Source organism: Zingiber officinale, chromosome 8A (assembly GCF_018446385.1).
Source record: "Zingiber officinale cultivar Zhangliang chromosome 8A, Zo_v1.1, whole genome shotgun sequence".
Lineage (NCBI taxonomy): Eukaryota > Viridiplantae > Streptophyta > Magnoliopsida > Zingiberales > Zingiberaceae > Zingiber > Zingiber officinale.
This window is the reverse complement of record NC_056000.1, coordinates 30,546,204-30,559,324: the sequence shown is the minus strand read 5'-3', so window position 1 is coordinate 30,559,324 and position 13,121 is coordinate 30,546,204. Positions and strand designations below refer to the sequence as shown.

The 13,121-nt window shown below is 34.1% G+C and overlaps 1 long non-coding RNA gene across 1 annotated transcript; it reads right to left on the bottom strand.

Annotated features, from left to right (window-relative positions):
• Positions 1 to 10,024: 10,024 nt before the first annotated feature.
• On the bottom strand, positions 10,025 to 11,250 carry LOC122011473. The gene is made up of 4 exons (XR_006119952.1): positions 10,729 to 11,250; positions 10,532 to 10,605; positions 10,354 to 10,443; positions 10,025 to 10,085 (listed from the first exon to the last, which is right to left on the bottom strand). It is a non-coding gene; the product is annotated as an uncharacterized LOC122011473 (long non-coding RNA).
• Between the last annotated feature and the right edge of the window lie 1,871 nt (positions 11,251 to 13,121).

Here is a 13,121-nt window from a genome sequence, read left to right as displayed (position 1 = left end):
AATATATTAAACATCTATATAATCTACTCTAAATATATAAAAAAAAAAATATAACAGCAAATTACATAAAATTATCATCCATAATCTAAACTAGTTATTGCATGTGTAATATAATACATAAATAAACTTAGTAATACTAAAAAATTTTAACAACAAATTATTATAACGGACTTTTTCTTATAAAAAATTATTTTAATTTTTTTATAAAATATTAAAAGCAAATTCGACACCTGATTTTAACCAAAAGATTGAAAAAGATATACTTTTTAACGTCAATAGCCCAAGATATTTATAGAAATGTTATTGCTTTTGATGTTGTCAATTAATGTGCGACTAAAAAAATTATGACAGTGTATTTTTTTATATAAAAAATAATCATAAAAAATTATTAATAAATTTTAAAATTATTTTCATATGAAAAGAAAAAATATTAATTTAATTTAATTTTAGATTTTATCAAAATTAATTAGTAAAAGTTCGACTTAAAATAAACTAATAATAATAATAATAATAATAATAATATAAGTTAAATCTTCCTCGAAACTTATCATTATGTGTGGGGTCGTTGGGAGAGATGTTACGACGATTTCAGCTTTTAATTCAATAATACGATACCTTTAGAATTTAAAAATATAATTTCATATTTAATGCGACATTGACAAACTTCATTTCATTTCGTGGACGTCTTGATTCAATTCATTTATTAATAATAATTAATAAATTTCTCTTAATTGCTAATTAATTTATTACCAAATCAACCACTTAATTTTTATGCATTTGTAAGTAATTAATTAATTAGTTTCTTTTAATTATTAATTAATTTATTACCAAACCAACCACTTTCCCAAAAATCACCCGTGGCATTTGAAAATTTATTACCATATCAACATCAAGACTTAATTATTTATAGATTTTATCTTATTATCCTATATTTTATATTATACGTCCATTCAGAGTTTAAAGGCCAAAAAAATCCCTTTTGATTTTCTTTTATTTTCCTTTGATTATACGTCCATTCAGACTTTTTTATTATGATAATTATATTTTAATAGAAAATATAAAAATTATTTATTAAAAATAAACAATATGAGTACTTCTTAATCTACTCTCATTGATGAATTCTTAGATCATATTCTATATCTTATAAATATTTCTCAATTACAAATATTGAAACTTCAATTGTAGTTTGTTAATTATAATTGTCGCAACAAACATTAAGGTGTTGCCTATCAATGACCATAAGATGTATAGGAGGTACAGCAGTTTCAATGTTATTAATGATCAAATTGGACGATCTGAAAATGTCTTTTTAGTATTAGATCATGTGATATTATAGAATGACGTCCGTAATTTACCTCCTCCGTATTGATCTTGGGACGGATTGACGGGGACGTTGGAAGTAAACGTATTCATCTTTTACCATAATATGATATTACAGAATGAATCTCGTCCTGCCTAGTTGGTATTTTTATAGATATTTAGTTAAATAAATATTGAGATTAATTTTTAATAGATACAAATATTTTATTAGATACTTGATTTTTTCATATAAAAGATTAAAATATTTATGATTTATCTGTTTAAATCTTCTAGATGTTTAGCCGTTTGAGATGAGTGATATATAAAATGAGTGATTATTATTATCTTTTAGATATATTTATTTATTTATTAGTGATGATACTTTTATTATTATTTAATGAATGGTTGTAAAAAAACATTTTATTTATTATCAAAAATTATATTTCATCTCATCTTAATTTTTTTTTATTTTAAAAAATATCTTTACTACTTAGCAATTATATGATGATAATTATTACAATTCCACCATTGTAATTGCTACGCATTTCGTAATTATTGACTAGAGTTAAGTGTTATGTTATAATAGTTATGATAGCTGTTATAACAATATCTAATAAGAGTATTTTTCAAAATAAAAATATAATGAGATGGGATGAAAATTTATTTTAATGATAAATAAAAAATGATTTTTTTTACTATTCTATTAAAAACGGGCGATACTTTGAGATTGATTAAAATATTGATATTGTAATATCAATTTTCGACCGTTGATTCGATCTTGTGGTAGGATTATTAGTAATGATTGGTAACTTTCTATTTTTATTTTTAAAAATATATTTATTTTTAGTACAGAGATGTAGCAATTATATGATCATAATATAACAGCTATTGCGCAATGGTAAAGATATAGGGGATTGTCACATATATTATAATAATTATAAATTATAACTGTTATAAGTAGATGGGAGTATTTTGAAAATAAAAATATGATGAGATGGGATGAAATGTTATTTTAATGCTAAATAAAACATGAATATATATTTTTTTAACTGTTTTATTAAAAACGAGCCATAATTTTAGATTGATTAAAATATTGATATTATGATTTGATGTTGTGGTAGGATTGTTAGTGATAATTGGTAACTTAGGGTCCATTTGCACATTATTTAGGCTTCAAGTATTCTGGATGGATATCCCGGGGGCACGGGATTAGCGGAAAAGTAGGCAATCCATACAGCAAGAGTTTAATTTTTACGTAGCACATTCCCAAACGTTTGTTGTACTTCGGTGGCATTGGACTGTTGGGCCTTGGACATCTATATAGGTGATCGATATATAAAAGTTTCTATAGGATATGACCAATTACTTTCAGTATTAATCGGATTATAAAATTTGGATACTTAGAAAAAAATCAAAATCTTGATAATAAATTACAGGTTATTTATCCTTTTAGATGAGATAGATTTTTTTTTTTACTAAGTAGATTGTGGATTCTTTATCAGATGCATCATTTAGCAAGTAATATATAATATATATCGATTAAATAAAATTCACAAGAAAAATCAAATAATAATGATAATATTACTTAAAGAGTAATTAAAGAGCAAAAGTGTGAAAAACATTAATGACTTTATATAATAATAATAATAATAATAATAATAATAATAATAATAATAAATTTCTTAAATATCAATTCCGAAATATTATACCTTAAATGTTTTACACCCCACCTAATTTTTTAAAATTTTTTAGCTTGAAAACTATAGTCTAATCTCTAAACCCTAAAGATAAAATATTATTGACTTAACTCCAAGCTAATTTTTTTTTAAAATAAAAAATAAAAAGATCATTGCTTAACATTAGGGTGTCTGGATTTGATCTAGACGCCCCAGTAATGGACTAAAATGACATGCAATATATCAAAATAGTATATTATAAGTCTAAGTGCACATAATAATCAAGTGTTAAAAGCGATTTATATATGATAAAGTATCATATCTAAATATACTTTTAATGTCTTGGATACATGAATTTGCACACTTCTATAAATTCTCTTACAATCCAAATAACCCCCGGGCCTATGGTATAATGGAATGACGTCTAGTTGTCACTCAAGCATCCACGGTTCAATCCTTAGCTACAACACATTTACAGAGATTTTTTTTTCTTCAAATGGGGCACGTAACCAAGGGATGTCGGGCTTCTGGGCGACCTACCAAGAGCGCTTCCCAATTAACCTTGGCGGTTAGTTGGAAACTTCTGTGGAGCTAAATTAGTCACTCAGGTTCAACATTACCTGACCTAGTTAATCATCTTTTTTCTAACAATCCGACTAGTCTTCACTAAAAATGAAACTACTATTACATGTCCTCCATACAAGGTGGATCAAAGAAGACAAAGTAAGATACCTCACATTTGTCAATAGTCATCCACTTCAACACTTGCTTATAAAAAGCACACCGTCAACCCTCCATATAGTCTTGTTTACCTCTAATTGGAAGACACCTCTATGCCAATATCCAAAGCATAATTGCATGACTGGGTTGAATGTAGGGCTTCCACTGGTGTATATTTGATAGCATGAAACACACACAGAATAAAACCGACAACAACTTACAATGATTTTCCGAAAAGAACTTGGTCACCGATCTTTAAGCGTTTGCCGTCGGAAGAGTGATCACGAAACTGATTCGAAAAACTCTTCTCAAGATCCACAAACCAAAACCTCCGCTGCTCCCGAATGCTCTTCTCTTTGCTCGCTCACGACCACCTCACTCCCTCCTCGAGATTTCTTGGACGCCTATTTATCAAATAAAAGCATCGGTTTGCAACCGATGCTTTGATGGCTCATTTTATTGCAGCATACGTTGAGGAAGATGAATCAATCATCTTCTCAACGTAAACGTTGCAAATCATTTGCAACGTAGCCGATCTCCAACATCTCCCACTCATCCAAGTCAATCCATAAAGGTTATCTGGTCATATAGACCATGTCAATCACATAGACTACAAAGTGATCAAGTCACAAAGACCAGAGCAAAATTAATTAGTCATAAAGACTAAATAAGAACATCCATTCCATACATTAGGGTAAATAGTTTGTACGACAACAAGCACACTGAGCATTCAAATGCTAAGAAGATTGTCACACCTTACTTAGCTGCTCCATAGAATGAATCAGAGACATCATACTTTTCCTTTATCCTAGATTAAATTATTTACATTAATATGAACATCTCTAATCCCTCATATTGACTATTATGTCAAGAGTATGTTCACCATCTCCAATCAAACATATTATTCACAATTACATTTTATGTACTGAACTAAAAATGTAACTGGTACCAGTGAATAAATGTCACATATGTAAATCAATCTTAATCTCCCTTTTTTGCTAGAATCTATTCATTCTAATCAGTCACTTTCTTAGTTATATTCCATAGACCGAATCATCCATAGCCAATAGGAAACATGCTAAAGTAGCAGATACTTATCAGAGCTTCAAGTAGACAGCTAAATAGTCACTTAGGGTAAGAATGAGATTAACTTATAATCTCAAGGATCTTACATAGTAGAGAAGCAAGGATTCATTCTCCTACTACCGTTCTTATCGCCATAGCATATGTGGTATGAATCACATGCTACGATGTTATTCTCTTTACTAAAAAGAGCGCATGTTTTCCCTCAAATTTAACATCGTATATATTTCAATCTAGACATACATAATGTATAATCCTGAATTCAACATATGAATTCTAATATAGCTTTAAGCAGATTCAGTAAATGGTAGGTGCATTTACTCCAATCATTACATAAATTATCTCATCTTGATACAATTATCAAGGTAATCTTAACTTATGGGTATGCCTCTATTCACAGCTACATAAGTTGTCCCATAAGCAACGGTCTTACCTTTATTTATACTTAACAAATAGAGATGATTGTCCATGTGAGTAGACCAATCTCAATCTGCCAACATGCTTATCGAGATTTTTTATTCAAATGTAACAAATATATATACACTGAATAGATTATGACATTTTTCATTTATCAAAATGTCTTTACAATAAGTTACATTCTTCGAAGTCCCAAAGACTTCACATGTCCATGAAATGACTCTTTAGTCAATGGCTTGGTAAAAGGATCAATAAGCATATTTCGTGTAAGGATGTACTAAAAAATTATTTTTTTCTTATCAACAATATCCCTTACAAAATTATACTTAATTTCTATATGCTTACCTTTGATGTGATATTCGGGATCCTTGGAAAAAGCTATTACAGTTTGACTGTCACAGTACACTGTAATAGGACTTCCACTGTCCTCAACAATCTTCAGATGCTTCAAGAACCTTCTTAGCCAGACAATCTCTTGCACAGCCACTGCATAAGCCACAAACTCAGCTTCCATTATCGACAAGGCTACACAAGCCTACTTCTTGTTGTTCCATGAGATGACATCACCATTCAACAAGAAGGTATATAGTCAGAAGTGGATATATGATCCTTGGAAACAGAGGTAATAATCTGTTGTTCCTTTGAGATATCTGAATATCTTCTTTTCCAATGTCTCGATCTTGGTTTGACTGGAAATGACTAACTAAGCCAACATCATACCTTATATCAGGATGAGTATATAGCATAATATACATTAAACTACCAATAGCACTGACATATGATTTTTTTTTTCATTTCGGCTATTTTCTCAGGAGTTTTGGGATACATACTTTTACTCAAAACAGTACCTTTCGCTACATGTGTTTGTTCAATATTGCAATATGACATATTGAAGTGTTGTAGCATCTTAGGGAGTGTTTGGTTGATGGGTTTGGGAATGAGGGAATGGAATGATAGTAAAAGATAGTGTTTGGATTGTAAGTTTGGGAATGACATTTTGAGAATGATTACTAGATTTATGGGAATCAACCAAACCCATATAATTTGATGAGTTTCATTTCCATTCCTATTTCCATTCCACCCTACTATCAAACTCATACCCATAGTAATTCCCATCATTTAACCAAACGCCCCCTTAGTGATATAAGCTTCTTAAGATAAACCCAAAAGCCTTTTAGAATGATCTCTAATGATCTTCATTGCTAAGATGTACTATACTTCTCTCATGTCTATTATGTCAAATTGTGATAAAAGCTGGGATTTGACTTCTATCACACACTTTATCTTACTTCCAGCTATTATCATATCATCAACATATAATAATAAAATGAAAAACTTTTCTTTTTTCTTTCTTAGGTAAACACAATGATTCTCATTAATCATTTCGAACCCATAATTTCTTATTCTTGGAACCAGAACCTTTAACTACAAAAGCTTGACCAGAAATCCTTACATATTCAATCCTTTCCGCCTCAAGTTCTACACGGCGTGAGATATCAGTGAAAGTCTTGATACTCTCACTGTGAGTCAGATTCTGTTTCATTGTTTCCTAAGAATCAGGAAGGGAACGGATAACTGTCTGAACCTGTTATTCATTAGTCAACTCATGACCAACAGTATTAAGCTCTTGAATTATGTTACCCATCTCCCTAAGATGTTGGGTCATGGTAACATTCGAGCGTTTTTTACAACTATCAAACTTGATAATTAGCTGACGGAACTTACTCAGACTTACTCCACTATACTTCTCTCTAAGGGTTGCCCAGATAACATGAGCCGATGTTAATGGCTAATACTCAAATATCAGGTTATCCACCATTGAACTAATCAATATTCTCTAAGTAATGGAGTTCTTCCTTTTCCATGCCTTATAGGCATTAAGGTAACGTCTGTGTTGTGCTGTTAAACCATTAGCTGGTTCATCCATGAATTGATTTACTGCCTCTAGAACTTCTTATTTCTCAAGAATGTATTGTATCTTGAGGTGCTAGATTTTGTAGTTATCCCCATATAATTTTTCTCCTTTATTGAATTCAGCTATGATGTTTTCAATTTTCATGATCTACATAAATAAACACATTATTTATTTCAATATAATTCATATGTATGCAATTAATTATTGACTCAGTATAAATTAGAATTAGTTTATAACATCAAGTGATAATTTTGTTTCCACTCATCATTTGTATGTTCTAATCTAATCAACATTGATTAATTATATTACACACATCCCATCTAATGAACGAATCATTTAATATTAACGAATCATATATATATAAACTAATCATATTATTTAACATGAACGAATCATGAAATGAATTAATCATTTTCAAGTTTGTTAACATATAACATAACTTTTATAAATCTGTTTATACATAACAGAAATTACTTTATTCATTGAATGGGCTAACATTGTTCGTACATAACGTAGTAAACAGAACACTAGTAAATTAGATAGGCCAATACCGCTCCCACTAGGACAAATACTAGTGCAGCGACCATCATTATTCCTATTAACCTGGACTCATTTGGGATAATCTCAAATGAGGCAGCTTCAGGATTCTCCATCAGATTCATTTCTGGATCTTCCTCGAATATTTCCTGGTCCTCTTCAAACTCTTCAGGCTCTTCTTCACCCATATAGTGAAGTAGTTCCTCACACAGTTCAAAATATGTGACGCGTCCTTCATGACGTCTCCATACATAGTCTGCTATTACCCTAAGATACTCTGGCAATAAATGCATTAATGCCCAGATCCTATAACTGTCTAAGACTGGAAACTCTTCTTGCTAAGTTTCCAAAATAGTCTATCAAGCCTTCTAACATGTCTGTCGACTCCATAAGTAGACTTATACTCTATCTCTTGAATCTCCTCCCAGAGTTGGTTTCGTCATACTTCGCGACGAGTCAATGTGGTAAACATCCGCGCCATCTGAAAAATTGAATTTAAATAAGTCAGTACAAAATCGACTAACCAGTACAAAACCAGTTTAATTCAATTTATACAGATATAGAACCATCATTATAAATCAAGAAAAATAAATCTTCTCGATTTTCAGGAGTTTAAGTCAACTGACCGATTGGACTGGTCGATCAGGAATCCGGATCCTAAGCTTAGTCTATTGTCCTCATTAGAACTAATCTAATTGGACAGGAATTTCTGACCTATGTTCTGTTATTATTTTAATTTAAGCTCATTTAAGTCAATTCAGACTTATTGATCAAACTCAAGTCCATTTGATTAATCCAATGCCCATTTGATTAAGTCTGATCTATTAGAACAAATCTAATCTTTTTGGTCAAATTCGACGTAATAGAACTAATCTGGTCATATTCGATCATCTCAACTTATGTAATCAAAATCACCCCAATTAATTTAATAATAAACCGAATTGGTTAAACTTATAAATGATTTGATCCAGATCTATGTATCATTGAATCAAATTGGTTGTCACGCCCCAGAGGAGTCCCTGTCCGAGAAAATTTCGTCAGCATCTCCCCTGTACGGTGGACAATCTGAAACTTTCTACAAGCACTAAATACCTCAGCCACATGCGGATGGAATAATAACAACAAAATAAACCATCACCCAGTTTATATAAGTAAACAGAAAGATAATACCCTGACTCGAAATCCACCCTACTCCACTACACTCGTAAAACTCAAATCCGACGAACATGTAGTAGAATAAAATCCAAATCATACCAAAAATCCATCAACATCTCAAAATCCATACAAAGTCCAAGTATCCAAACAAACCAAGTCTATAACATAGTCAAAAAGAAAACAACAAAACCAGTAGATCCGTAAGTCTTCGGGTCTTCAGGGGACCAGCAACTAGAACTCTCTCCTGACAGCATCATCCTGAAATATAACAACAATGGAGGTGGGGTGAGTCCAACACTCAGCAGGTACAGTTGATATGCAAAGTAAAGAAATAACACCTAGCACTAATCATGCGTACAGTCTCCTGATAAAGATAAAGGTAAATGTAAACCGAAGAAGACAGGAGAGAATCTGTACTAACCAGGACCCAGTATAAGGACAAACAGTCCGAAAGGTATAGAAGACCTGTATGCATGTCAAACATAGGTATCCAAATTATATGCAGCAAACACAATCACAAACAATAAATGCATCATGCATATGATGCCAATGTCATCGCCAGTCACCCCACTCACAACAAAAGTGGGACCAGTGGGTAGGGCTGTGACTACCGTCACTACTCCTGATGAGTGATCGAGTGGGCGGGATCTTGTGAGTACATACATACTCCTACCCCAAATCATAAATGGGGGAGCTTAATGCTCTCATCTCCCTGTGACGGGGAGGAATCTCTAACGTGCTACACACTATCCCCCGAGCGGATCAACGGAGCACCGGAAGAGTCAAACCGACGTCTACGCGTGTCACACTACCCGAGGCGTCACGGAGCACCGATGATGAAAGCGGCAAAGTGTTCGGCGATAATGGAGCAATCTATCGCGCAGCGATCATGCAAATGGTGCATGTCACTAAGCATGGTAATATACTAAACCAACCTCTGGGCATATAACAATGGGCACCATAGTGAATAGATCAAATCAAGACATACTGATCAAAAAGGTATCAAACCTAGGTCCTGAACATGTGAAACATGGTTATATCACTACCCATGAGCATGATAGATTAGGTACAAGATTAATACGAGATGCAAACAAACAATCAATCAAACAGGTAACATGTATTGGGCAGTGATTAACCGAAACAAATAGGAAACACAATTAATGCAACATATTATTTTCATTACTAAGCATATCAAAGACAATAAGTCAAAAGTACCCGCCTCCGATAAGAAAAGTCCAATCTGGAATAGATCCCTCGTCGAGACACCGTCTCGAATCAAAGTCCTGTACCAATCAATATATATATTTTTATTTAGCTAAAATTCATAAGAATTTAAATAGCTAAATAAAATCCACGAGACTAAATTAGGGAAAACCATAATCCACATAATCATTTGCCTACCTAAATTAAATCTAACAATTGACTATGGTTAATTGTCTTAACCCTAATCATTCCATTAGATAAATTTTAAACCAACCCAATCTACAACAAGGATCCATTACCCTAATTCAAATCTACACATGATCATGTAATCAAAGCCCTACACAATACCTCAATTCGTATGTATCACTGTTGATCTAAAAATCAAAGATGTTGGCTGCCGAAACAAGATCAGAGCCGCTGCTGGGGATCACAAAGTTACTGCCCAAACAACACATGTTATGCTAATACACTGCATCAACATCTCAAGATTGCAAGATGAATCAAATTGAAGCCCAACATTTCATACCTAAATCCCAAGCTCCTGTTGACGCTCAACTGATCAGAAAACCAATTTAGCCGCAGCAGATTAAAAACCTTATTCTGCCATATAAACCAAATCCAAAACACTTATCAATTCCTCCACAACAAAATCTGAGAACAGAACCACAACCTAATTCCAATCACAGTTAGGGTACAGAGCCTAAGTCCTGTGATGAAACGAACCTGTGGCCGGCGGCAGTGCAAGGGCACAACTTCAGCGGGGCTCGACTAGGGCACAGCGTCGGCAGTGCTTGAACAGGGAGGAAAAGGAAGAAGAAGACCCAAATCCAAAAGCCTCGGCTTACAAATAGGGCAGAGGATCGGCAGTGGAGACGGCTAGGGCATCGGCGATCGAAGTAAGCGTCGGGCAGTGAAGCTAGGGCATGGGGCGGTCGGTGGTATGCGAGCACAGGGGGACGAGAAGACACTCAATCGTCTGCTCTCTATTCCCTGGCGTCGTCGGCGTCGGGCAGAGGAGAGGAAGGCGTCGGGAAGGAGTGGCAGCGACGCGGCTAAGGATCGGCTCCGACGCTCGTTCTAGGGCACGGCTGGGCGGAAGTGTTGCCGGCACTTGGGAGAAGAGAAGAAGAGGTGGAGGCGGAGGAACTGCCGTGGCCGGCGGTTAGGGCAAAGATTGCGACAGGGAGAGAAGAGGGGCGCGCGGGTGGCTCGGCAGGGAAGAAACGGTGACAAAAGAAAATGAAAAGAAATAAAGGAAATAAAAGGAAAAGGATATATATAAATATAATCTTTTCCTCACTTAAATCGGGTAGCCTAAACAGGCTTTTTCCCGGCCCCGTTCTCGTCCCCGTTAACTCGTCCATACGAGCTCCGAAAAATTCCCGAAAAATTTCCAAAAATTTCGAAAAATTCCCTTATTAATATTCGCCTATTTTCCGGTATTTTACATTGGTATACGTAAATCAACTAATGATTTAAACCAGACCTGGGTTTGATTGAACAAGTTGATCTAGTTCAATTTTTAATTAATTGAATCATAAATTAATTAAATATATATATTTATTAATTAATAATATATTGTTTAATTAATTAATAAATATATTTAATTAAATTTTAAACAAGCACTGCATGTAAAACCTTTGTTTTTTTACTGTGCTTCGCCAACAACACTTCACTCTTCATCTCTTTTTTTTTCTTTTGAATCAATTAAGATTCAATTGAATTGATTGATTAATCGATTAAAATGAATTTAATCGATTAAAATGAATTCAATCGATTGATAAATCGATTAAGTACATGAATTACTATGTCGTGAATTTAATCGATTCAATTTTTCGATCAATCGATTCAACTAAATTAATCGATTGAGTAATCGATTAAAACAGAAAAAAATTTGTGCCTTCAAATAGCACTGTTCATGTTCTATCTCACGACAAACGCGAGGCTTCCCTCGGTCAAATTTCACCGGTATTTAAACACGATTGTCGGCGCTCCTCTACCGCGACTCAATGCCGCTGAGGACTACACTATTTCCATGTAGCCGGGTGGAAATCGCGATTCGGGATGCGATTTTGGTAGAGATCGCTGAAATTGCAACATCGCAATTTCTCCACACTTTCAAAAATGGCTCTGATACCATTGTTGTATATTCGATAGCATGAAACAAACACAGAATAAAATCGACAACAACTTGCAGTGATCTCCCGAGAAGAGCTTGGTCATCGATCTTTAAGCGTTTGCCATCGGAAGAGTGATCACAAAACTGATTAGAAAAACTCTTCTCAAGATCCACAAACCAGAACCTCTGCTGCTCCTGAATGCTCTTCTCTTTGCTCGCTCACGATCACCTCACTCCCTCCTCGAGATTTCTTGGACGCCTATTTCTCAGATGAAAGCATCGGTCTGCAACTGATGCTTTGATGACTCATTTTATTGCAGCATACGTTGAGGAAGATGAATCAATCATCTCCTCAACGTAAACGTTGCAAATCATTTGCAACGTAGTCGATCTCCAACATCCACACGATCACCCTTATCTTTAGGCCTGCACATATCTGTTCATGACACTAATGGTTGTTTTGACATCCATATAAAAGACTTGCAGATGTTGTAAATGTTAGATCATAGAGTTCGCTAGATGGAGGGGGGAGGTGAATAGCGATTGTTGAGAATTCAAAAATCAAATCGAGTACGCAGCAGAAATAACAAGCACAACGCTAACAAAACCAATTTTACTTGATTAGGAGCTTTCGTCGACTCCTAATCCAAGGCCCGCACGTGAAAGTGTTTTCGTTGGGCAATCACTAGTAGTTCGCAAAAAGATTACAGATTAAGTACAAGAACTTGTAAAATGAAATTACCGACAATAAGAAAATAAGGACTGAATCGTTGGTTGTTAGAGAAGCTTCGCAGCGTAGCAAGAACATCTTGAAAGCAACGCGCACGAGAGCAATCATAGAGAGAAGGTAGGTTTTGAAGCTATGATGGAAGACTCCTTTTATAGGAGTGCTTCGGGCGCCTGGACCGTGATGTCAGCCAACCAATTGGCGCTCTCCAAGCTATCGAGATAAAATTTACCTTCCAGGCGCCTGAACCTTCTTTTCTGGCAGGCTGCT